Source organism: Chrysoperla carnea, chromosome 2, assembly GCF_905475395.1.
Source record: "Chrysoperla carnea chromosome 2, inChrCarn1.1, whole genome shotgun sequence".
Taxonomy (NCBI): domain Eukaryota; kingdom Metazoa; phylum Arthropoda; class Insecta; order Neuroptera; family Chrysopidae; genus Chrysoperla; species Chrysoperla carnea.
In genome coordinates, this window is record NC_058338.1 from 73,409,637 (window position 1) to 73,436,647 (window position 27,011).

At 28.8% G+C, this 27,011-nt stretch overlaps 1 protein-coding gene across 2 annotated transcripts in view; it reads left to right on the forward strand.

Moving 5' to 3' along the window:
* The window catches only part of LOC123293186 (LIM/homeobox protein Lhx9-like), a 327,991-nt gene that overhangs the window by 280,579 nt on the left and 20,401 nt on the right, over window positions 1-27,011 (forward strand). The gene's annotated exons all lie outside the window — the stretch shown is intronic.

Consider the following 27,011-nt stretch of genomic DNA (forward strand, 5'->3'; position numbering starts at 1 on the left):
TCGAAAAAAATTTTATTTCACAAGTTGATCAAACTGGGTATATAACTTAATTTCAGGAAAATTGTAAAAATCATTTATATTTTTGGGATAAAATTACTTTTTGAAATGGATATTATACAAATCACGAAAACACGAAATTTTTTCAATTTTTGGCAATTTTCTTAACTCGTTTGCACTATGTTTATGAGCATTTTGCTCACGCTCGATTTAAAACACAAATAAATTTTATTTTTAATGGTACCTGTACGTGGTTGAAACTTTTTCTATATTTTCCTGTGGTTTTATGTATTTTTGAATAATGGATTTTTCCGATTTTTTCAACCTATGTACAGGTTTAAAAAAAAACTTTTTTTTTCAAGTCCTTCGTAAACTGTGAGAATTTCTCTCATCATGAGAGTAAAGGTGTAAGTAAAAAATATTTACCTGGAAAATTTTCGGGCGTGTTCGTGTACTTTCGTTAGCTTAATATAATTCGCATTTAGTAAATTAAAAAAAATGTAATAAAATATGATGAAATTAATTAAAATGTTTTTTGATTATTTAGATTATTTCATCGCCCTAATATTTTCACCCTCAAACAACATTACGCGTGATATGTTTTCGTTTTATTAAAAACTAACTTCCACAAAGTAAAGCTCGAACTGTCTTACTTTCTCGAGGGGGGAATCACCCGATTTTTTGTCTCTCAATCTACGCTAGAAAAAATGATTAATGTAGGAAGAAAATCATACATTATTGAGTATGTTTTTTTTGTTTAACGCCAAATATTTAATGTTTTTTTTTTGGTATCAATTTAAATTTATCAAATGTTTATTTTTACAACATGTAGTAGATATTACACACATACTTTTCACGGACGTGTATATGTCCATTTTATTATCCTGCCCCTTCTTACCCATTTTGTAGTAGGTATTACCATACCAATCAATATCGTGGATTTTTTTTTCTTGGTACGTATGTATATTTATGTATTTGAAACGAACTAAAGGTGATGTTTCCTTTTACTTGCATGAAACTGATTTCCCCACAGACCTGTAAAATCTTTTAAAAGATGTTCGTTTCACTCATCTTATATGTATGTATATAGCCTGTAACAAATCTATATACATAATGTTACATACAGCGTGAATTTTAATAATGGCCTTTGATGCAGGTTTCTACCTCCTTTACCAAAGAGACATGATTTTAATTTTAGATCTATGGTGAAAACTAACCAAAGGCTGATTCAATCAGTTTGAAATTTTGACAAATGGCATAGATTTGAAAACGATCTGACGAGTTTCAGTGAAAGAAGAACTAAAACTGAAAAGAAAAAGCACTCAAGCGAAGGAGAAAAAGATATTTGAATTTCTGACATAATATTACACAATCAAGGTTATTGGTATAAATATCGTAAGAGCCTATTTTTATCTCGTCCGTGGGACAGTAAGGGTGCTTTTTAAAATGATACATACACACTTGAAATTTTGTGAGTTGCTTCCTTTTGGCGATTCTATCAAACTTCTCTTTACGACGTTTTTCTAAAGCGCTGCGTTCTCAAATGAGCACGATGTCGTCATATTTAAGCTATCGATCTGAAATAACGCATCAGGAAATTTGTCGGACACTATGATCACTCTATAACATTAATAATTATTTAATAATTCAGCAAAAATGAACTACGAATGTATTGAAGGACAAAAATATTTAATTACCGAATGTTCGAGGTCGTACGCAAGCTCAGCGGTGCAGTATTTTTGTCGAACAAAATATTTTATTGCTTAATAGTTATTTAAGTTATCAAGTGGTCATGATGTCCGACAAATTCCTTGCTGCCTTTTTTCAGATCGAAAGTTTAAATATGACGCCATCGTGCTCCTTTGAGAACGCAGCGCTTTCGAAAAAAGTGTTAAAGAGAAGTTTGGTAGATTCGCCAACAGGAAGCAGCTCACGAAATTACAAGTATGTATGCAACATTTTAAAAAGCACCCTTACTCTCCCACGAACTATAGTATTTATGTTAGCATAATTAATAATATTGCAGTATTGAATTGAGCTATCCACCACAAGTATTGTGGGTACTGCCACCCAGTATGGGTCTGACTCCCAGACTGCATTGACTCGCCCGCCTACCAACTATTGCTAATGTTACTATGCCCTCAATGATCAAATCAGTTGGGCATTCACAAATCTGACAAAGTCATTCAAAGAATTTCTGACCTCGTGCTCACTGTATAAAATGTATAGTATGATTTATGATACTTGATCAAATAAATTTAAAAAGCTTTGAAAAAACAAAAAAAGAATATTTCTTAATTTATAAAATGTTTGTCAGTGATATTTTCTTACTCTGTGTTTCCTTGTCGAATGTGTTTCACTTACAAAATGTACTTATATTTTGTAACAAGATAGTATTAAGAATAGCAAAAAAAAAAAAAAAAATTCTAAAATAGGTATATAAATATTACTTGAAAATGATGTTACCACTATTTTACTTTAGTTGATGGAAGTTAAAATACATGATAATGGATTTTCCTTGTAATGTTTGAGGTGTTCTGTTTTATAAACATAGATTATACCATTATATATATAAGTTATTTTGTTTCATTTATTTTATACATATTGTGTCATATAAATTATAGGGGTAAATATGAAGAGGGGGAGGAAAAAATCTCATCACACTAATGTAAAAATAAATATGAAATTATCTTCTTTACAATATTATATTTGTTTTTCGTACGAAAGCAATTCATTAATCAATCATATCCATTTACACTGAGATTATAAATGGCCATAAGTGTAATAGCTATAAAGCAGGCATATGGGACAGTCCTACACAGGAAGACTCTATCTACCGATTTTATTTGGAACCTTATTTTAGGTCATTTTATAGATATAGAGTATTATAAAGATGTATGTCTTCGCCATAATCATAATTATTAATTATATGCTATTTATAGATAGTGATTATCTACAATAAAATAATTTAGGTTCACTATATTTGGATACATTATGTTTGGTTTGTATTGACAGCCGAAATTTATTTTTGGAAATAAAATAAAATGCCTTTAAATAGAATATAATAATAGTTATATCAAAAGTATTTTTAAAAACAAAAAACACGCAAAATTCAAAGATACCAAAATTATTTTACTAAACTCGCATTTGAAACATATCATTTGAACACTATATTAAATTACCTTTTTCCTTAAAGCCTTCAAGCTGAGCAGATTTGGAAGATCATTGCCAATTTTTAATTTTTTCGGGTACGGAACTAAGAACACTCTACATTACATTACCTTTCAAACAAAACCAAAAAATAAAATAAATAAATTGGTTCATCCGTTTAGGCGCTACGATGACACAGACAGGCAGGCAGTAAGACACACAGCCAGACACACACACATTGGCAGTCAAATTTATAAACCCCCTTTTTTTAGTTCGGGTTTAAAGACATACAACGCGATTAAATTACAAATGTGAAAAACACAGGAGAGAATTTTTAAGTCACGTTTAAATATGTCTACTTTTGAAGTCATTTATTTATTGAAATAATTGGGCAACCTCGCCGTAAAATTTTCAGAATTGATTTAAACTTATCCCAACTTTATACCCAAAAAATCAAGTTGCGGCTACAAAAACTTTGCAGCTTTTATACACACCCTATATTGTTTTGTCTATGATATTATTACATATGTGGTCCACACATAAGGTAAGACATTGACTTGACGGACTATATGTAACGTATACCCGTCTAACGCGGCGTGGTGTATGCATAATACATATTAAAATTGATGGTGGAAGCAACGATTTACTTCGTGTATACACTGGACAGTGTGCTCTGCGCTTCCATCATCTCTGTTATGCTATAAATACTGTAATCTGATATATAAGTAAATAATGTGAAGATAGTGTGAAATGGCTTTTCTTTGGAATTCAGTAAAATTTCAATATAAAATTTAAAAAACTATTATGTCTTTAATTTAAAAAAGAAGGGAATTTTTGCACCGTATCTGGAATAAAATATAATAACAATCAAAAAGTGCAACTACCATGCTGGACTTAATTAAGTATAAAAAAACCTGGACACTTTTAAGGTTTACCTCTCTTAAAATTCACGGTTTTCGGAATATTCCATATTTTCTGAAAAAGTAGTAGAAATTTTAACGTATAAATTCTCAAAAGTTACATCCGTTTTTCAAACCAAATGAAGTCTACTGTTTGATTTAGTTTTAGATGACAATTGTGAATATTTGAATTACGTATACAGGTTGACCCATAACTAGGACTAAAGAATTGCAAGTTTAAATACTGTGTGTATTTGATGTCAATAGCAAATGTAAAACAAAATTATTTATCAAATACTATCAACTGTCCTATAGCTTACTGGAATAGCTAACGCACATTTTAAAAATGCGAACTGATTTTAAGAAATTTAATATACATAAAGTCACGTATGGATGATTCAATCGATTACTAGCAGTACTCGATTAGGTTTGGCCCATAAAATAACAAAACAAGTTAAAACAAACAATTGACTGAGTTAATTGTTGAAATACCATGTATAGGCAGTGTTGATAACTCTGTCACATTTCACATACATACATATCTGACATATTTAACTGATATTCTCATATAATGCGCAAGTGTTGATGCGCAATCGTTTGTTTTTTTGACGTCACGTAAATAACAAAAGATATTCACTTTGATATTCCTATATTAATACATACTATAAAATTTGCACCTAATGAACGCCCTCGTGGGTAAACAGTGATGTTTACAAAAAAATGTTTCAAACAAAAGTTTTTTATTTTTTTATAAGCAACATTTTTTATATTTAAACTTTTGTTCTATCTCTAACGGTTTACAAGATGGATCCTACGGACCCAAGACCCAATTGACCTATGATGCTCATTTACGAACCTGACCTGACTTTTTACGTCCTGAGTACGCTGTAAAAATTTCAGAGCGATATCTTTTTTCGTTTTTGAGTTATCGTGACCACAGACGGACGGACGGACGGACGGACAACCGGAAATGGATTAATTAGGTGATTCTATGAACACCTATACCAAAATTTTGTTCGTAGCATCAATATTTTTAAGCGTTACAAACTTGGGACGAAACTTAATATACTATGTATATTTCATATATACATGGTATAAAAAGGATCCCGCTGTTGATTGATCGAGGAGTTTTTGATATATCAACTAAAATCGTCGTATACTGGACATAGTCAACAATTTCTTTAATTGATACATCAACAAATTTTTGCTCTACCGCAAAATATATTTGTTTTTTTATTATTTAGAGTAAAAAACCGAAAATCCACCTCTTTTGGCAATTAAATTAATTTTGTTCGATATATCCTCAGAATCTGCCCTAAATAAGATTTCATTACATAGAAATTCTCACTCAATTGTTTCATTAGCTCAATTTTTGTACTTTGTGGGTCAAAATTGTCATATATACTAAGTTTCATCAAATTTTGTGTAAAAATTATTTGGCCATTGACGATAAAGCGTCCAGTTCTTTACATATTGCCCAAAATTTTTTGGAAGATACATGTTTCAGAAACATATTCTTCAATAGTTAAATGAATCTAACTTTCGTGTATAAAAATAATTTTACAACCTCTCAAAGTCAGATTTTATAGAACATAGTCTACATATTTTACAATTGCACAAAACAATCTACCATGTAAATCGACTATGGCTCTGCATCTGACGGCTTTGATTAATGTTTTTATTGAAAAGATACAGGTAATTGTAGTGTATTCGATTCGACCTCTCAACATGCAGTAATGTCCGTTCAAGCTCTATATATTGGCTTTTTGTTATAAATAAATTAAATTACTTCTCCGTTTTTTTTTATGTTCGATAAAATTGTCTACTGTTTTCTAAATCTATTACACACCCATCTATAGATAGATTTCGTGAACTTTTCTAGAAGAAACAAATAAACATTTTTACCTGAATGTTTGATCAACCAGCTGAAGTTTACGAATTTTGTTACATTGGAAAAATACTGACGATATTGATATTCTTGGGATTGATATTTTTGTGCTTAGACTCTCCTGCTTTTGTTATTGCTTCAAATATAGACATCAAGGATAAACATGAAAATAATATATTTTCACTGTTTATTATTCCATTATATTCCATAATCGAGCACGAAAGCTTGCGAGAACATTAAAACCGCATAAAAAATCAATTAAGAGTAAATCAATAAAACTGGACATTTCGACATACGATCCTTTAGAATTACAGTGAGGGTGTACTTATTTCTAATGATTCACCCCGCGGTGTTACCCGCGATTAAAAGAGAGTGGCAATTAAAATAGATTTTGAAAGTCTTTATCGTTACTGTGTAAATTAATCAATCCTTCTTGAGAAAAATGCACTTAACAACTATTTCATAAACTTTTACAATACACATTAAAAACACGGTTCCTATATGCTACGAACCGTGCATTTTTCTGAGATAAAAGTTGGCCTATGTCATTTTCCGACCCCTAAACTATCACTACCTCTGCAAAAAATCATGTCGATCCTTTGCTCTATGAAAAGTTAAAATAAATCTATCCCGCACGAGACCATTTTACCAGCTATCTCTGTTCCAAATTTTGTCCAAATCTGTTCAGCCGTTCTGGCGTGATTGAGTAACATAGATCAATTCGTCCATGATTATAATATATCTATATATCATATTAAGAAATCTCGATAGAAATGCTTGCTTTCAAAAAGAATTTTGATGGCTATGAAAATATGTTGTCTATAAACTGCGATTCTGTTACCGACTATATTCGTGTATTTATCCGTTGTATTTATGTTTATCAAAACCAATAATTAAAAAATTAGCATACTCTGCAAAAAATGCAACTTTAATCCATATAAAAGAAGTTTTTTTTTTTTAAATAATATACATAATAACATAATTTAATTATTGATTCTTTTAGATTAATTTATGCCATCAATGAATAAATAATTATGTCGTTAAATAAATATCCTTGCATACATCCATGTGAATTAATAGGACACAATCAGAATACATATTTAAAAAAAAAAAAAAAAAAAAAAAAAACCTTATAAGCACTGAAGTAAGGGAGGGTAGATGGGGTAGCTGCAATTAGTATGCATGAGACAAAACGATTGAAGCACATAGCTATGTTTATCATTGTCTTGACATATCCTATGTCCTATGTGTCCTATGTGTGCTATGTCCTCTCTTAAGTGATCAGATTCTATTGACTAATATTTTATGATATGTAGATAAAGAATTTGTTCTAATAGATTCAAATTTCGTTAAATTTTACGTTATCGGTTTGAATTTATAACTTTATGTAGCTACCATTCGCTTACATTGACCGTGTAACAATCTAGTTAATTTAAACACCCAATTCCATCAATTTTCAATGGTGGAAATAAAAAGCAAATTTCATATGAGTGATGATAGAGCCTTAGATGATAAGCCTTCTTCTAACCAATTGAGCTATTAGATGATAAGCCTTAATGTCACGTACTTAATATTGATTTATTTTCTAATATTTTTTTAGTTTACTTATAAATTTTATAATCAAACCTAGTGGCTCAGTTGATTAAGATGTAATCAATTCTGTTTGCAGTATACCTGGTGTAACCGGATCCTAGTGATATGGTACATTGCACTCAAAATAGTTGAGGAGCTGAAATTTTCAGCCAATTTAATCTTACTTATCCTTTCCTATATTTTGATAATAATTCACCATTTACTCGTTGTAGGTTTAAAATTCTTACACGGTAATACTTTTACTAATAAAGGTGACCAGCATTTACTTATTTATGTTGAAAGTATAAATTTGTTGCACTTAAGGGCAATTAGCTATTTGTCATATGCGGCAAATTGCAGAGAAAGGGAGAACTAATCTGGCAGTAAAAACAAATATGTGCAACTCGTACGGATTATCTATTAAGTCGGATTGGGGAGTGAAAATCTCCACTGTCATGGAAATTTATTCCACCAAATCACCTTCCAAAACGAGATTGTGTTATTGTGATATCATGGTTTTTTCACCCATCGTACGTAAACGATTCCTTCAGGGCTATATCCTTATTTATGGAGCCGACTAGCTTCAACGAGTTTCATAATTTTGCTCGTACATATACAAAGTGTTTCAAAATTCCATGGTACTTTCATAGGTATGAGTATTATCTAACTCAGAATAAGCCAAATGTTCATATAAAACATAGGAAAATAATTTATTTCCGAAATACAAGAGGTTAAAGATTTATTTCTCTAAAGTTCGATGTTAATCAAGTACAAAATCGGCTATCCGTGAATAAAGACGCTTTAAGACAATTATTCAATATTGATATTAGTTTGACAGGTGATAAAAAATCTTTCAATTAGTAATAAAAAAGAACGAGAGGTGTCGTGGGTAGACCCAATAGGAACTATAGTCCTTTCGTACCTTGATACATTATAAATGTATCGCTTACTTTTTTATTTAAAAGATATTTTTCTGAAAATTTAAAGTATTAATTTTAAAAGTCAAATACTTGATAGATTCTTTAAAAAATTTAATTTAATAGTTACTTTTAGTTTTTACTGTATCAATTAACTAGTTTAAAAACGACATACTTCTGATTTAGTAGTCAACCCAATATGTGCGTATATTACGTTTGGTTTGATCAGGGTATTTATTATGACGTAACAAACAAATTTCATTGAACCTACTTTAAGTTGTCTCTGTTATCTTTAACTTTTGATATATTTCACAATTCAATTTTTAATTGACAGTTATACAAATATTTTTGCATTTTCTCAAATTCATGGCAAGCTGAATCGATTGCAAAAGTTTTAGTTTCCTAGGTAACCTAGATGTCGGTTTTTGTTTCGTTTTTTTGTTGCACTTTTTGTTGACCTCCTAACCAACGAACAAATCAGACCGATAGTTATTAGTTGTAAGGGTACTTCGTGTAAGTGAATTATTTGAGTGTTCAATATTTTATGGACACACAAAATTTTGCAATCTTACGGAACAAACGGGCATGTTTTTTAACTGATAGAAATCGTACTGAATGCTCATTTAACAAAACGGAGGTTACTTTAACCAATTCATATGAATTTTTCATTATTAAATCAATATTTCTTTACTCCAATATATCAGTAACAAATTATTTTCGGACAAATCTTTATATGATTTTTTATTTTTTATTTCGAGCTTGTGAACACGTATCTAAAATAGTGTTGAACAATTTTGAAACACTCTATCAGAATGGATTCGTTCAATAGATAATATAATGTAATGTACCTAATACTAATGTATATATATATATATATATATATATATATATATATATATATATATATATATATATATATATATATATATATATATATATATATATATATATATATATATATATATATATATATATATATATATGTACTAACTTATATTATTCATTGGAGGATTAAACATAATATTGTTTAATGGATATAATTGATGAAAATAACTTTTTTTTTTTATATTTTTTATTTTAAATTTAAATTCAATGTAATTGTATTACATTCATAATGAAGTTAATTATAAAACAATGTGAATCAAAAGTACTGAACTGTATTTGTAGAAATAATGTATATATGTTGAGATAGTCAAACTTCCGTAATTAATGATCGAATTATATCATTTTTGTAGGAATAATCATGTTAAGTAAACATGTGTCTAGAACTCGAACAGCCTAATTTGTAGGGCGCTTGACATAAATCCAAGAAGTCCGGGTTCGAGTCCTGGTTCGAGTGTATTTTTTTCAATTCTCTTTAACAAAGACTATTACGTTATGCACAGATTATAGTTTTTAATTTAAAACAAATATGCAACTTGCTAACAATTGTTTACTATTTCAGTTCTCTGAAGGTGCCTTACTCCAGGTGGCTCTTTACGTTACATTCACGTAGAGCCACTATTAGTTTGGATAATAATTATCTATTCAATGGTTGTTAAGGAAACAATACTTTATATATTTTTCAATTCTCGTTAATTAAGATTACTAGACAAGATATTTGTCAATATTTAGTTTACGCCTGTATGTAACATATTATATCAAAATATAGTCGAATAGACCATGATGTAAATATCGTGTGCATGATTAAATGTAAACAACAACAATAAGTAATAATAGTCTTTGTATTTAAACTGCTAGTCATTCATATGCACCCAACATCTTTTATGAAATATTTTTTTGATGTATGGATGTGATTTGATGTATTAATAAACATATATATGTATTATATACATATCCGTTTTAATTAAAATGGGAAAAATTATTTAATGGGTAATGAATGTTTGTTATTAAAGAGCTACTATACTATCAACCACCTTTTTAACATCATACCACCGGGTATCAGTTGGTGGACTGACTGAATAAACTACTCCAGCTATATATTTTTTTTTTGGCTTTTGTTTTGTGTTGCTGATACTGTCGCTAACTAAATCACACACCCTATTATTTTATGTAATTTTTGTTTTAATTCGCAATTCCATTATGTGTAATTAGTTCTACAATGTATACAATGTTAATTAAAATATCTGAAAATATAAATTAAAAATATTACGCTACATGAATGTTACTTAACAAATCTGTCGTTCTGTTGTAAGAATCATTGGAAAAAGCCTGTACATCAAAGTGGGTCATGAAAAAAAAATTCAATTTATTGGGAGAGCTATCTTCTAAAAAACCGTAATAATTTACAACAATACTGTTAAAATGTACGAATGAACTGCCTTTTAATTATCTAGTCATTGCGTAGACTATTATTATATTCTAGCCTGGTACCCGCCCGTATCACTGGGCTTAAAAGTAAAAATCACCGCTTTGTAGCTTCCACCTCTCTTGATGTGCACAGTTTTCAATTTTGTTAAATGTAAAATAGTCAGAATTCATTGAATTTATCAGAAAAGTTGGCCATGAATGGTTTGATACTTTTTTGAATTTTTACAGAATACGTTAATTTAAGGTTCAAAATGATGATTATAGATCAGCTCCATCTGTAATCATAATTTTAAATTTTATTTTTTTTTAATATATCTTTATAAATTATAGCTCATGTGTTATTCTGAAGTATGAGCTATACTTCTGTACAGTTTCATTAAAAACTATTCACTAGTTTTAGGGTGAAAGCGTATCAAACATCCTTACTTTCGCATTTATAATATTATAGAGGTGATTTAAGCCTGCTAAGACATTTCGACTGCTTGACGTCATTATAGTGGTTTTCTCAATACGAATAAAACTTTAGGGTTTGTATTGAGTTTTCTTCCAATGAGAGTACTCAAATATTATGTTTGGAAGTATGTAATTTATGTGCAACTTTAAGGGGGGGGGGCTTTCATATGGGGACTTATCTGTATTAATTTACAGAAAACAACATTTAAAGATTATTTGGAATTAACTTAGGCTATATTACTAGTGTCTTTGTATTTTATAATCACAAATACTTCTCCGTGTAAAAGAAAATCAAATATATCATAATTTTGAACGTAACTGTCCATATAACAGCTCTATAATAGCTGTATTTGTTTATAAAATAAATAATACAATGTATGTTTACAGAGTTATTTATCGAGACAAACTAGCAGTAGGTACTAATGTTTTACACGTTAAGGAGCACGATTTTTTTATTAATCAGAAATTCACCAAAAACTTACCAACTTTAACACACATATAGAAATTTCCCGTTATAAGTTTACAGAAATGTAAAACTAGTCCAAGAATAATACAGAAGAAAAATTTGTAAATGTAATAATTATAAGTACATGATATGTGTATCATAATACTAGAAACTCGATATGTTTTAATACGTTCGCAAATTATTCACAAAAAATAACGCCAATATGCCGCAATGCGATATGTGTTTCAAGAATTTACATGATTATACAGAGTGGGTCATTTTAATCTATAATGGTTACTTGTTGATTTTGTAGAAAACACCTCATGTTCTGACATCAGATTGGACCTGGTTCTTCGGGTTGCTATAATAGCCACTTTAGACTCGGTAAGGAATGGTAAGAAATAGAATAACATTTTAAATTAGAATGTTGATCCTAATAAAAATAATAATTAATTTGAAAAAAAACGTTATCTTTCGCACCAAATGCGACATAAAAATACGATAATATTGAATTTATTCGTAACAAAATACGCTTAAAGTATGTCGATAATTATAGGCCAAAGTAATGGACACAGGAAAATGCTCTCTCGCCCTTGAAAACTTTTAGCTAAAGTATTTAGCGTGTTTTCTTTATTCAATGCAATAATGATATATTTTTACGTCTCTTTCGAAAGTTGATTTTCGAAAAAATGGGTTAGCTGAAAAATTTTAATTTTTTTATGAGACTCAACTCTCTAGTTTAACGTATTATTATATCTCTTACCGTTTAGGATCTAACTTGGCTATTAAAGAAACCTGAAAAAGGTCCAATCTAACGTCAGAACTCGATGTCTGCCAACAAACTCGGCAGTTTTTTTTAAGTAATTTTGTGATTTGTTAACTACGAAAGAAGCTATTAGACATTAAAGATTAAAATGACCCACCCTGTATACTTGCTTTTACAGCTAACACATATAATTTTTCGATATAAAAGATTGAAATGCTCTAACTCTAATAACAAATCATTCAGTATATTAATAGATAGACCAAACACATAGAATAATATAATTGTATATAATGAACACAATAATTTACATAGATCAAACATAAATAATATATAATTCAATTATGACGTCATTCATTAAATTACAGCAACACAACTAACGATCCAAAATAACAAACAACAATAACAACAATATTATTGTATTTAAATGTACAATATTACATACATACAATGTTGTCAAATTCATATATAATTGTTGAATTATACGTTAGTTTGTTTGTCTGTTCTGCTTGTTTGTCTCTGTATATGTATTTCATATGACATAAATGATTATCGCTGTAATCATGTCTGTCACTTATGTTTATCCTGGGAAAGGTCGGGATTGTCAAATCCTCGAAACTTGCCACAAATAATACAATAGGATATACAGTAAATAAAGGATACGCTTATATAGTAGTCTAGGTTAGGTTATATTGGCTGTCAACGAGAGACACTTTTAGGCCATAGGTCCCATTGTGATACCATATATGTGTTTTACCACCTTTTTCGCTGATAATTTCACATATCAGTTCCTCAATTTTTGTTCAGAGGCGGAGTACTCCTCCTTAATGCATCAATTAATTATAATATGTTTTTGTTGTGACGAAGGGAATCGAACCCACTACCCTAGGAATACCACGTACGTCATTGGTTACGCTTTAACCAACTAAGCTGCTAGGGTAGACCGAGCTAACAGTATAGATTCTTTTAATTTTTCGATTTCGATTTCGATTTCAGGCTAGTTCTCAAACAGGTTCAGGCTAGTTCTCAAACAAAAAATTCAATCGTACAAAAATTAGTAATATATTATTACTAAGCGGTACTTTCCTATTTCACTGGGCAATTAATTTCAATTTCTATATATATAAAAATATTATGTTCGTTTCAGTTTGTTACATTAGCTTGGCTCATTATGTTCGAACAGTTCGTTACATTAGCTTGGCTGACACCGGCTCAAAATATAACAATAATTTTTACTACATTATATTATCGTTTTTTTTTACTTTTTAGTGCATAATAATTTGTTTTGGAAAAGTTTTTCTTTTGAAGTTGGTTTTCTTTTTGTTAAAAGTTTTTTTTTTTATTTTGTGATTTTTAGTGAATCTGAAGTAGACTAACTAATTTGTCACTAAAAGAAGAATCTTCGAAATTCTGGTTGGCGTGATATTGAGTTATTCGTCCTCTTGTCGTGCATACTTAATGCAAATTTATAACTTTTATGATTTTCTCATGGATGTCGTAGTCACAACTGGATTAAAATAAAATGAGGCCACACGGAAAGCACCAGATAAAGAAAAAAAATACAGTCGAATTGAGAACCTCCTTTTTGTTTGTTTGAAGTCAGTTAAAAAAAATTGAAAGCGGACTTAAAAAATCACAAAATATATTTAATATTTTATATTTCAAATACAAATTTTCTCGGGCCGTTGTTCTTACATTGAATCTACAATTTTTTTTACTAAAATTTATTATGCAAAAATTTTCATTTTATTTGTTGAATAAAATAATAATTTAAAAAAAAAGGCTATTTGTTTTTCTTTTGTTACTGGTAAATGTCATTTGGACGCTCCTCTGGGGTGTATCTTTTAACGAATAATAATATTAAAGCTTCTGTTTTGTCCTGATACGTTTTTTTTTTTTTTTTTCATTTATACATTTTTTTATAACATCGTATTCAATGTGCGCTATAAAATTAAAAAATGGACACTACCATTTCTGTTGTTAAGTATGTTGATGAATGTAAATAGAACTTACTTCGCTCAATAAAGGAATGGTCGCTTTATTGAACTCTTATTTCGCTAGTCTCTAATATTACTTGAAAAAAATATTACCCTGCTGTGTTGACATTATTACATGCTATACTTTATATTTAAAAATTCTCACAACTGGCAGACGGAAATTAAAGTTGGTGAAAACACTAGTAAATATATTCAATAGGTACTTAAGATCATTAGAGAAGGAGACTTAACTCTGGATCTCGGGCAATACATTCAATGGGCTCATATACGGCCGGCACTTGTTAGTTCGATTATCTGGATTTGACGGCAATCATTGTATCTCACGACTATGCGTATTGATTCTGCGCAACTTCGTATATAGACTATACGCTATGATCGTGAGATACAATCAGCGTCGCCAAATTCAGATAAGCGAACTTACAAGTTGCAGACGTATATGGGCCCACTCAAAATTCAGAGTTAAGTTTCTGGAGTCTTTCTTATAGTCTTCATGATTGGGACACTACTAGATTAAAATACTACTCTATATCCAAAGCATATGAATAGATACTACGAATCATTTTGCTTTGGCAGTGCGTTTTTTTATCAATTAGGTTCATACTTTCAAAAAACTGCTAACACTCCGTGCACACTTTCAAATTGCACTAAAACTTTAAGAATAGCTGTTTCTCATTGAAATCTTGGCACAAAGTGATGCAAAATTGTAAAATTGTTTTAGCGTGTTTCAAATGAAGAAGCTTTCGAATGGGGATGCATTTGACTCGATTCTATTTTTCGGTAATACAGCTGGGTCAAAGTTTTTATAATTCTCAATAACTCGATTTTTTGATGACCAGTATCTTAGACGATTTCCCCATGTTATAATAGAATATTTGAGAAAATAATATGCAATATTAAAATAATATACAATTACGGAAGTAAAATGATTTAATAGAACATAATACACTAGACAATCGTTTATTTGTTTTCATTTTACAGAAATGTTACAAAAATCGTATTTAATTTATTTTCATTTCATAAAAATATTGTTAAAAGCGTTTAACAAACCATTATTTTGTTTGTCATAATGAAAATTAGTCCTGGTATATATATACCGTTTTTTAAATTTATTTCAATGCTATTTTACTCCCTTTTGTAGGGAGTCCCATCCCGTTGTAGTCCATCAGTTTAAAATTAAAGAAAGACATGTTGGTTTGAATACATTGTAATAAAAGAACTTTTAACAAAAAACAAACCGACGTCAAAAGAAAACTATTCCAAAACAAATTATTATGCACTAAAAAGTAAAAAAATAATTTCGTATTCTTCTGAATAACAAACAATAATCAAAATATTTTTTAAAGTTTTCCTAAGTAAAATGAAAGAAAAATTATTAGACTATTTTAAAAGTTATTACGATAATAAAATGTAGTTACCATTATTGCTATTTTTGGAGTCGGTGTCACCCAAGGAAACAACAGTGACAGAACAGTTTGATTAATTAACTTGACTGACACCGACTCCAAAAATAGCAATAATTGTAACGACATTATGTTATCGTAATAATTTGATTGACTTTTAAATAATCTAACATTTTTTAATTCATTTTAAAAAATATTTTTATTATTGTTTGTTATTCAGAAAAACACGCAACTTATTTTTTACTTTTTAGTGCATATTAATTTGTTTTGGAATAGTTTTCTTTTGAAGTCGGTTTTTTTTTTTAAAGTTATTTTATTTTTATTTTTGTGCATCTGAAGTACACTAACTAATTTGTCACTAAAAAAAGAATCATCGAAATCGGTTGACGTGATATTGATGTATTCGTCCATTTGTCGCGCACATACTTATAGGAAATTTAAGACTTTTATGGTTTTCTCTTGGATACATGGTCAGAACTAGACCAAATTGAAATGAGACCAAACGGAAATCACCAGCTTTCTAATAGAAAAAGAACCATTAAAATCGGTTTTGTTTGAAGTTGGTTAAAAAGAAAGCTAAACTGATACTTCTTTTTACGAAAGTCTTTTTAGGTTTCCGTAATAACAACAAATCACACGGACAGTGATATAACATTCTTTTTTTCCACAAGCAGATTTACTCATCCAACTGAAATCAGCTAAAACTTTTTATCTTTCTGGATAAAATCGTTATGTAAATGCTCGTTAACTCTCGTAATAGACTAACTCCCAAATCTAATAGAAACATTTTATACGTAGTTAATAGAAGCATTTAAATAAACAACTCGTGATATGGAATAAGGTTATATTTACTTTCAACTTAACTAATATAATCACTGTAAATTTGAAACCTCGGAATGACCTCTTTCGATTATACAGAATGTATTTTCCACAACTGCACACAGAAAAGATATTTTTTGAACAAAGAATTATTTTCTTCGTATATTATAAAAGGATAACAGAAATATTCTTGGGGTTGCAAGAAATTTATTTGTCGCAAAAACAATTTCTCGCAAGGAAGGCGTGAAATTATTCTTTGCTGAACAATTAATTGATTTTGTCAAGAAAATTTCGTTTTATATTATTGAGTCAAGAAAACTGTTTTAGAACTGTGTATGTACCGAGTGGATCATTTCAATCTGTAATGACTAATAGCTCGTTTTGCAGTTAACAAAAAAATAACTTAAACAAAAATTTTAGAGTTTGATAAAAGGGGGGGGGGCGTTCTTTATGTTCTGACATCAGATTAAACCTAGTTCTTCGGCTTGTTTTAATAGCCAATTTAGATTCTCAACGGTAAGAAATGGAAAAACATTTTAAATAAGAAAATTAATCCTGATAAAAAAAATAACAATTGTTGTCTAAATTTTTTTTTTGAAAAACGTAAGTCAGAAATGCGACTTTAAAACATATAATTTTTGAGTGCAATCGCTTAAGAAAATACGCTTAAATTTAATCTGTAGGTTAAAGTCAAAGGCACTGACAAATGTCCTCTATTGCCTTGACAACTTTTGGATAAAGCATTTTTCCGTAGTTAACATATTTTCTTTCGATTAAATGCAATAATAACATATTTTCAAGTCACATTTCTTCCTAACGTTTTTCGATAAATTGTTTCTAATAAAAATTTGTAGTTTTTTATGAAGATTAACAGCGTTATTTTTTGATTGGTTAACTACAAAACGAGCTATGAACCATTTTAGATTAAATTGACCTAGCTTGTATTTACAATACTGAAAATTACAGCCTGTTTATCTCTATACAAACAAACACACACATGAATAACATACTTTAATTAGTAATAATTATGTCGATATAATATTGGTTATCAATAAATAATAATTATTAAAATAAATAAATTATTAATTAATAATAAAATATTGAGTATTTACCCGTATACTCAAAATATTGTTGTATAATTTATTCAATTAATATAATTATAATTTGTTTTGCTCAAATAGATAATCTCTATATATTATAAATGCGAAAGTTAGGATGTTTGTTTGTTTTTTACGCTTTCACGCTTAAACTAGCTAATGATTTTTAATGAAACAGCATTATAGCTCATACTTCAGAATAACACATGAAATATAATTTAGAAAGATATATTAATAGAAAAATTAAAAAAATTTAAAAATTAATTTAATTTGACATTACCATAAATTACATATTTCTGTAAAAGTAGTCATTTGACATTACCGTAAATTACAGATTTCTGTAAAAATAGTCAATATAAAATATTTCACGGCCATCTTTTCTGATAAACTCAATGAATAATTAAGACTATGTGTAAACCTGTGTAAAACAATCCTTACCATTACTTCGAGTGTTATAGAAAGGGGATAAGCGAGAACAATCTTTATCAATCTTGACTTTTAAACCTAGCGCAGCGGGTGGGTATCACTCTAGTATTTATATAAATCTGCTTTAGTAGTAAAATATTTAAAATAAATTATGATTAAATACAAAGCCTGAAATACTCGTGCCTAGACGTCTAATGGATGAAAGTCCTATGCGTTGAGCCTAGAGTCAGGCATAGTACCTACTTGAGACTCATTTGAAAACGGCTGAAAATTTGATAGGATTTTTAAAGTCCGAACTTCTTTTTCATGGCACCAGAAAAATGTTTATTTGTAAGCTAAGAACATAGTTGAATAAAAAATGTAAAAAGTCGACAGTCACTTATGTTTCCAACCGATAGACCTATCAGAATCTAAATAATTTTATAATTTTTGATTGTAATAATATTTTTATAAATATGGTATATTGTACTTAATAATTAACTACTATATAAATAAAATATTTATAAAATAATAATACTTCAATAATTACACAAAAACAAAAAGTAATTGAAAATATCAACATAATTTTAATTATTTTTTAATGAAAAGTAAATTAAAGTTTAAAATTTATAATTGATAATTGATAATACAAATATTATTACAATACAATTTTTAATACAACAACAGTGTGATTTAATTGGATTAACATTTTCGATTCTCACTTATTTTTAACTAGCTCAAGTAACTCCATAACCTCTTAGGAACGAACTAATGGAAATTTTAAAAGTTGTAACTAATAACGGTTTAATATCAACTTAATCATTGTTTGTAGACTTACTAACATTTTTATCAGATTATTTTAATTTGATAACATTATAGAATTCTCCCAATAACATTATAGAATGCTTGAAAAGATTTCGTTAGCCCAAAGAAATTAGTTAGCCAAAACTGATTCGTTAACTATTATAACCTTCTTAGGTTGGTCCAGAACACTTTGATTACAATCTGTTGAAATTTAAGTTTCAACAGATTTTTCATTTTATATCGCAGCTAATAAATCAACGATTACACACTTAACACACATATAGATTCTTTATTCAAACACATATATAAAAAACTTTTAACAAAAAGAAAAACGACTTCAAGAGAAAAGCTTTTCCAAAACAAATTAATAGGCACTAAAAAGTAAAAAAATAATGATAATATAATGCAGTTAAAATTATTGTTATTTTTGGAGTCGGTGTCAGTCAAGGGAACAACTCTCACTGAACAGTTTGCTACATTAGCTGGGCTGACACTGACTCCCAAAATGACAATAATTTTAACTACATTATATTATCGTTATTTTTTTATTTTTTAGTGCATATCAATTTGTTTTGGAAAAGTTTTTCTTTGAAGATGGTTTTCTTTTTGTTAAAAGTTTCTTTTATTTTGTGATTTTTAGTGCATCGGAAGTACACTAACAAATTTGTCACTAAAAAAAGAACCATCGAAATCGGTTGACGTGATATTGAGTTATTTTAAGACTTTTATGATTTTCTCATGGATGCTGCTGTCAGAACTGTACCAAAATGAAATGGGACCTCACGAAAAGCACCAGCTTTCAAATTGATTAAGAATTATGAAATGAAATCAGTTAACCCAGTCGAAAGTTCGCAGGTAAAAAAACAATACAGTCGAGTTGATAACCTCCTTCTTTTTTGTTTGAAGTCGGTTTATAAAATAGGATACAATACACATACACATATATAAATAAAATCGATTTTAATTAATTGAATGTTGTTTACTGAATTTAATCTTTTGATTCGTTAATTACATCAAAAATTAAATAACAAAAAATAACAAAACATATAACAAAAATAAAACATAACAAAAATACAAAAATAAATAAAACAGGAACAAAAATCAATTAAACATACATTTATATAAACAATATACCTACACAACAATACTATGTAGGTAGGTGTATAAATACAGTCAAATTTGTATCATAAAATCAAATAACATAGCTACAGTGAAACATGAGTATTGCAAATTTTATTATTGAGAAAATCGCAAATGATGTCAAGCATTCAATAACGCACACTTAAATATTTAGCCTGCTTTACACTCTCGCGTAGTACACGGATTCGGGCAAGGCACGAGAGTATGGATATGATATTTATGGTGTTTCGTTTGTCGCCACCTTGTTAAACTTGCCCTGATCTCTTCTTCTTGCCCTTTTATGTGAATATATAAGGAATCCAAAAACCTGAAAAGACAAATCCCATTTTAAGGAAAAGCATCTTTTAATAAGAAACATGTACTAAGGGGAAAATATGATAAAAGTGATGAAACTCTCCTGCGCACAAGATTTCTTTTTTTGCAGTACTTTTCATTTGTTGATCTATTTTCCTAAATCTTGTGAATTTGAAGCTTGGATATTTCTTCTGAGTCGTTTCTTTTTATTGGTGTCTATCACCGGCTACAAACTCGTATTAAAGTATCTCGATATCGGTCGAACTGCCTTGTCTGTGATTTTAATGGAAATTGTCTTACGGTTTTTCGATGGCAATGCTCAGATCTATTGATTGAAATTATCAACTCTGACGCCATACTTTGAATTGCAGATTGCATAAGTAAATTATTTCATTTTTGAATGGTCTAATTTGAAAACAATTTTGCTTATACATTTGGTTTCTGCTTTTAAAATTTTCATATCAGATTCCTCCAAGACAGTTTTATTACTATTGCGGTCTTTTGTTGTTCATTTACTGATTAATTGTTTTCTCAGTCTTCTATTGATATCATTGACTTGTACCACACATTTTCTACGAGATGATGTTGCCCATTGAATTTGGGTTTTAGAAAACCTGGATCTTGATTATCTTTTATCTTTGCTATCCCCATTAGTAGGGATCATAGAAGGTTTGATGAATCCAGGCAGCGGCAGTGTGAGAAATTATAATTAATGAGGCGGTAAAATTAATCACACTGTCGTAGCTTGTACAAGAACAAAGTAACCGACTAAAAAACTTGTAAAATATAATAATTAATTAAAGATAAAATGCTGTGTGTGGACTCTGTAGTAGACAGATATTTAAATAACGGAGGTTAAACCCCATTATTATTTACAGAAGGTTAGTAATCAATTGAAAATCGAAAAGTATTTTAAGCTTTAAGCATGCGTTTAAATCTGACCCACACTATACATATAATTGATAACTATTACTAACAATTAATAAATAAATGGGTAAATGTACGGTGTTATTTATTTATGTGATCAGCATTTATGATAAAAACGTTATCAACAGAATCCAATAACATTTTGTTAGAATTTCTCTCAATTTCAGTAAATAATATTGTGTTTTGAATGAACCCTTTGTACATATTATATATAACTTACTATACATAACATTGTACCACACATACGTTTTAAAGTATAATGTCCATTATAGTGGAGTTCATAAAAACATGCTGCTTTATTTGCACATTATATATTGTATCAACAGACGTGTAATTGTTTATAATAATTATACATCGTATGTATACATATACAAATTATTCAATCGCAGCTACATATTTATAAATTGTATTTATTTAATTCTTTTTCTAAACAAGACAAGCAAGAACCGTTTTCTTGAAATCTAAAAATTTTAGGCTATGATTTAAAATATATCAGTTATAGCTTCCTGGTATATTTAAAATTTCCTTCCTGGTAAAATAATTTCAATTAAACAATTCTCAAGGGGACAATACAGAACTTGCATTAACTATTTTTTTTATACAAATTCATATATAGATGAAAGAATAATTCATCTTAAGTAGGTATATTTAAGTTTTTTTTTTTTTTTTTTAAATTAGTAATTCCATTTTTTTATTAATTATTAATAAAAAAATAGTTTGAAAAAAACGGTAGTGACGTATATACACCCGTTGAGGCAATAAGCCAATCGGAATCACGCTAAATTCCAATTTTTCAACTTGTTTCTATGGAGAATTATTACGTTTTAATTATATTGAAATCAAGTTTAGAAACAAACCGTTTATAATTATGCAGTACTTTTTATTACTTTCGGAAAAAAAATAATTTTTATTTCATTTCGTAAAAGAGTATGTTTACGGACATTCTACCTTAAGTGCAATTTAACTAAATACTAACTCTATATTTCTCCTTGTCTTATATACTCAATTCAAACATTTATATTCTCTCATTCGCTCAATGGTCAACTTTCAACAACGTAAACGAATTTTATTGTAAATAGGATGATTATCGTAAAATAAGGCGACAAAAAATCAGGAATATAAGAGAGTGGAAATTTTTCTATCTTAAAACGCTTTACAAATGAATTTATTGTAATCCCAGCGAGCTCTTTCCTTTAGTGGATGATACTTAATTCAAAAAGTTTCTCGATTTTCTATTTTTCGAACTTACCACCCTCGGACATTCACAGTGTTATAAAGATTCAAATGGTAAGAAAATAGGACTGAAAATCCAAACATTCCAATAGTAAATGTCATATTAAATTTATAAAAAAAAAATTTTTTTTAGTATCTATATATTTTTAATTTATAGCTCATGTGTTATTCTGGTATATCAGCTATATTGCTGTACAGTTTTATTAAAGACTATTCTCTAGTTTTTGCGTGAAAGCGTAACAAACAAACAAACAAACATCCTTACTTTCACATTTATAATATGTACGGATTAATGTAAATTTTCTGAAAAATAAACACTTTTTCGTATGTCTTCTAAACTAACATGAAATGGCAAAATTCGTTGGCTAAAACATTTTCAACAAAAGAAAAAGGATATTGTCCTTATGGTTTTCTTTGTGAATTGAATAGCGTTCATTGTAAGTGCTGATATTGTCCTCGGTTATAATTATTTTTGACCCATCAATCAATACCGAATTTGCAATGAAATATCAATCATCTCAAATAATGTTCAGATTTCATCACCGTAGCTTACATGATTCTGTTAAATGAGCAGTTTTTTTTCAATTTGCTTAGTTTGTGATTTCAGTAAAGTTACTGTAAACAGATAATTGTTGAACAGATAGATGAAATTTGATCCTTAATTTCATTTATTTCAAATGAAACACTTGGTATATAATGTATTTATACAAATCTATTATATTATATAATGTATATAAAATAATGAATGGTTAGGATAATCGTGGACTATTTGAACTGTAAATAGAATTATTATTGACCAAAATTTAAATACCCATTTCAACATACAAAACAATGTATATGATGTCATTCGAATTCATTTCACATAAAACATATGTTATATAATTCTATCTCATTCTAATCAACATTATAGTAGGTAGGTAACTATACTACAGTGTTATTATATCAAATAATTAAATGTGTGTATAGTAATTGAAACAAACGTTGAATTGTTATTGATCATACTGTATGTTATATTTTATAGGGGAAAGTTGTCTGTATTAGCTCTCTGTCTAGTCCGGGCAAGAGCAAGGTTTCTACCAGCTATCGGTCTCAAGTATGAAAATAATCAAAGCGATAAATTCGGTAACCGCTTTTCAGCAATCGGCCAATTGGAGAGTTAAAACAATGCTATTATTTAATGTTAGGTTTGGCTTTATTCAACCGTCTGATACAGTAAATGATTTGCAATTCCCGTCAGTAATAATTTATATTATTTAGTACTTGTCATGACAAGAAGAATTAGACCTTAGACAGCCGGCTGCCGATTATGGCATTTGACACATTATGCATGTTTATAGTATACACATTGCTTAGTGGAGAGAGACGTAAGCTAACTGGGATATGTAACTTTTAGGTTTATTTACGAGTTGGTTGGGTCGAGTTTGTCGACTAAACAAGAGTTGGTTAGGTTCTGAAGTTTTTAACTCTTATGTCCAAAAATGGGACACTATTTCAGAGAACGGAGATATTTCATATTAAATAATATTAAATTTAAATCTAGTAACATTTGATTATATCACTGTTGTAGTAACATTTGATTATATCAAGATTATATCACATGTTGGTATCGGCAGCCGGCTGTCTAAAGTCTAACTGCTCCTGTCACGACGTATATTACCCTTTATACCAAATCTGATTGGCTTATAATAGCGGCATTGTCTTAATTCTCCAGCAAACTTAGGTTGAAAGGACCAACCTAAATTTTTTACTTGTTTAAATACTTTTTCATTTTTAGCCCAAATAATTTGCGAGAATAAGAGTTAAATAACTTTTTGTTATACACAAAATTCGAAGCCATATCCAATCCTGACAACCTTCTCATATATGTACATATTGTATGTATATGTGTATAACGTGTAGTGGAGTTTTATTAATTTTATTTGTTATTTGATATTATTAAATTAATTTATATTTTATATGTTGTATTGTTAGATGAACTGTATTCTATTCAATTCGTTATTGATATATTATTTTAGTCTAATCAATAGAGAAATTTCTCTCACAAATAGAAAATTTTATTGAAATATACTTTTTGTATAAATATACCCGTAGTCGAAAGTAGGTACTTTCTGGTCGCATTTGACTCCAGGCAGAACAACTTTTATGGCTTGTTAAATCTAACGAAGTTAAAGCATGTTCTAATTTTTGTGACTTGTTAGCATAGCAAGTCACGGCCAGAATGTAGATTGCCCTGGCATATATGATAAAAAGGCCTAAGCGAAGCCAAGCCAAGCCCTAATCCAACTTTCTGGCCCAGGATCGTAATATACTATGTGTTATATTTATTTCACTGTAAAATATAAGTGTTACATCGACTTTGGTAGCAATGAGCGTGAGTATAGTAGTAGTAATGAGCATGTAGGGTATGCGGGTTTTCTGACAAATTTACACCAAAACATTTCCACTTGAAAAATTGGTAATACACAGATAGAATGCTTTTTGTATTTTGCTTTAAATTATTTTCCATTTTTTTATAGAATTAAATAAACCACCTCCTTGAGATCTCTTTTCTTAATATTTTTCCAAAATTACGAAAGATATTTGCTATCAAGGTTTAACTTTTTGCATGGGTTAAATATATCAGTTGACTAAAACTGGCACATTTTAAATCGTATATTAATAACAAAGTTTTTGTTCCAAAACAACTGAAGAATGCTTAATAATTTATGACAAATTTTTCTGTTAAAAAAAAAAAAAAAAAGAAGCTTTTTGGCTGTCTTCTTAAAAAGATACACAAAAGACAACTAATATTTATTTATCCCTATATATTATAAATGTGAAAGTAAGGATGTTTGTTTGTTACGCTTTCACGCAAAAAACAAGCTAATGGATTTAAATGAAACTGTACAACAATATAGCTCATACATTGATAGAGATATATTTAAAAAAAAGGCTTATGACACTTCAATGCGCCATCTATGAGCATAATTTTGAACCATAAATTAAAGGTTTCAGTAAAATTGTGAACGAGATACAATGTATAATTTCAAGTTCTCTGAAGAAGGTGTCCGTCTGAAGCAGATAAGAATTTCCGTAGATTAAAACGTTGTTATGCATAACCTTGACAACGGCCTCGCGAATTTCTATTCGCCCTGAAGTGAGTGACAAAGATTTCTCTTTGATCTTTGAAGGTTTGATAGTTTATGATAAGTTTTATATAATAAATTTTTATGAAAAGATTTCACTGTATTCTCTAAATCAACATTCTCTGTATCATATATAAATATTATTAGTTATACCAATTAATAAGCACTCATAAATGTTAATAATGAGCAAGCACCTATCTAATAATATTACCTAGTAGGTAATACTAGTAATAGTAGTCGTAGGTAGTAGTAGAAGCATATTATGATTTAGAACACTAATTAAAATGTTTGCTACTCTCAACATATATATACAAACCAATTATACAATATCATATATAATTATTATTATTATATTCAATAAGTATAGTGTAAACAACTACAGTATGTCTAAAAATATTATTATACATTAACATTTTACATAAACATTTATTATACCCTGTATTCCTTTCGTACTTTGGTACAGTATAAATGTAGCGCTTACTTTTTTTATTTCCAAAATATTTTTCTGAAAATTTAAGGTATTAATTTTAGAAATCAGATACTCGTTTTGATTCTGTAATAAATTTAATTTTATAGCCATACTTTTAGTTTTTACTGTATGAATCAATTGTAATATTAGTTTTTTAAAAACATACTGATTTAGTAAGAACCCAATATGATCTCTGTTCAAATTATAATTATCTCTGTTATCATTAACTTCTGATAACTTTGACAACTCAATTTTTTTTTAAATGATAAAACATAAAATACAAATTGAAAATTATACTATTTTTTCATTTTCTTAAAATTCATTGCAAAGCTGAATCGATTGAAAAAGTTTTAGTTTCCTCGGTGACCTAGGTGAAAATGGTCGGTTTCTGGACTCTTTTTTTTATGTTGCACTTTTTTTTTTGTTTGGTTTTACGTCCCAACCAGCACACAAATCTAAAGGATAACGTGTGATAAGGAACATAGTTCCAATATATCAAGGTATACTAATTTGAATCCCAAGTTTATAACGCTTAATTGCTTATTGATGCAACAAATAAAATTTTGGTTTTTAATTATTTATATAGTTTTCAGAATTCTTAAAATTATGATTGCGTGGCCTATTTTTCTTAATTAAAGCAAACACGTTTTGGACTGCCACTGCTTCTGTATTTGTGGCTTCTGAATTAATTACGGAAAATAGGAAAAATTTTGTTTTCCTAATTTTCAAGACTGAAATTTTCAAACTTGAATACAATTTTTTATCGGAAATTACAAAGCAATAAATGGTAAGCTTTCAATTGGCAAAATGGCATACCTAAGTTGGCGTCAATGTTGAAATGACGTTCTCGCGAGTCTTTTGTGCGTCCTAAGTGATGAACTCGTTATAAGCGAATATACCGATGCCA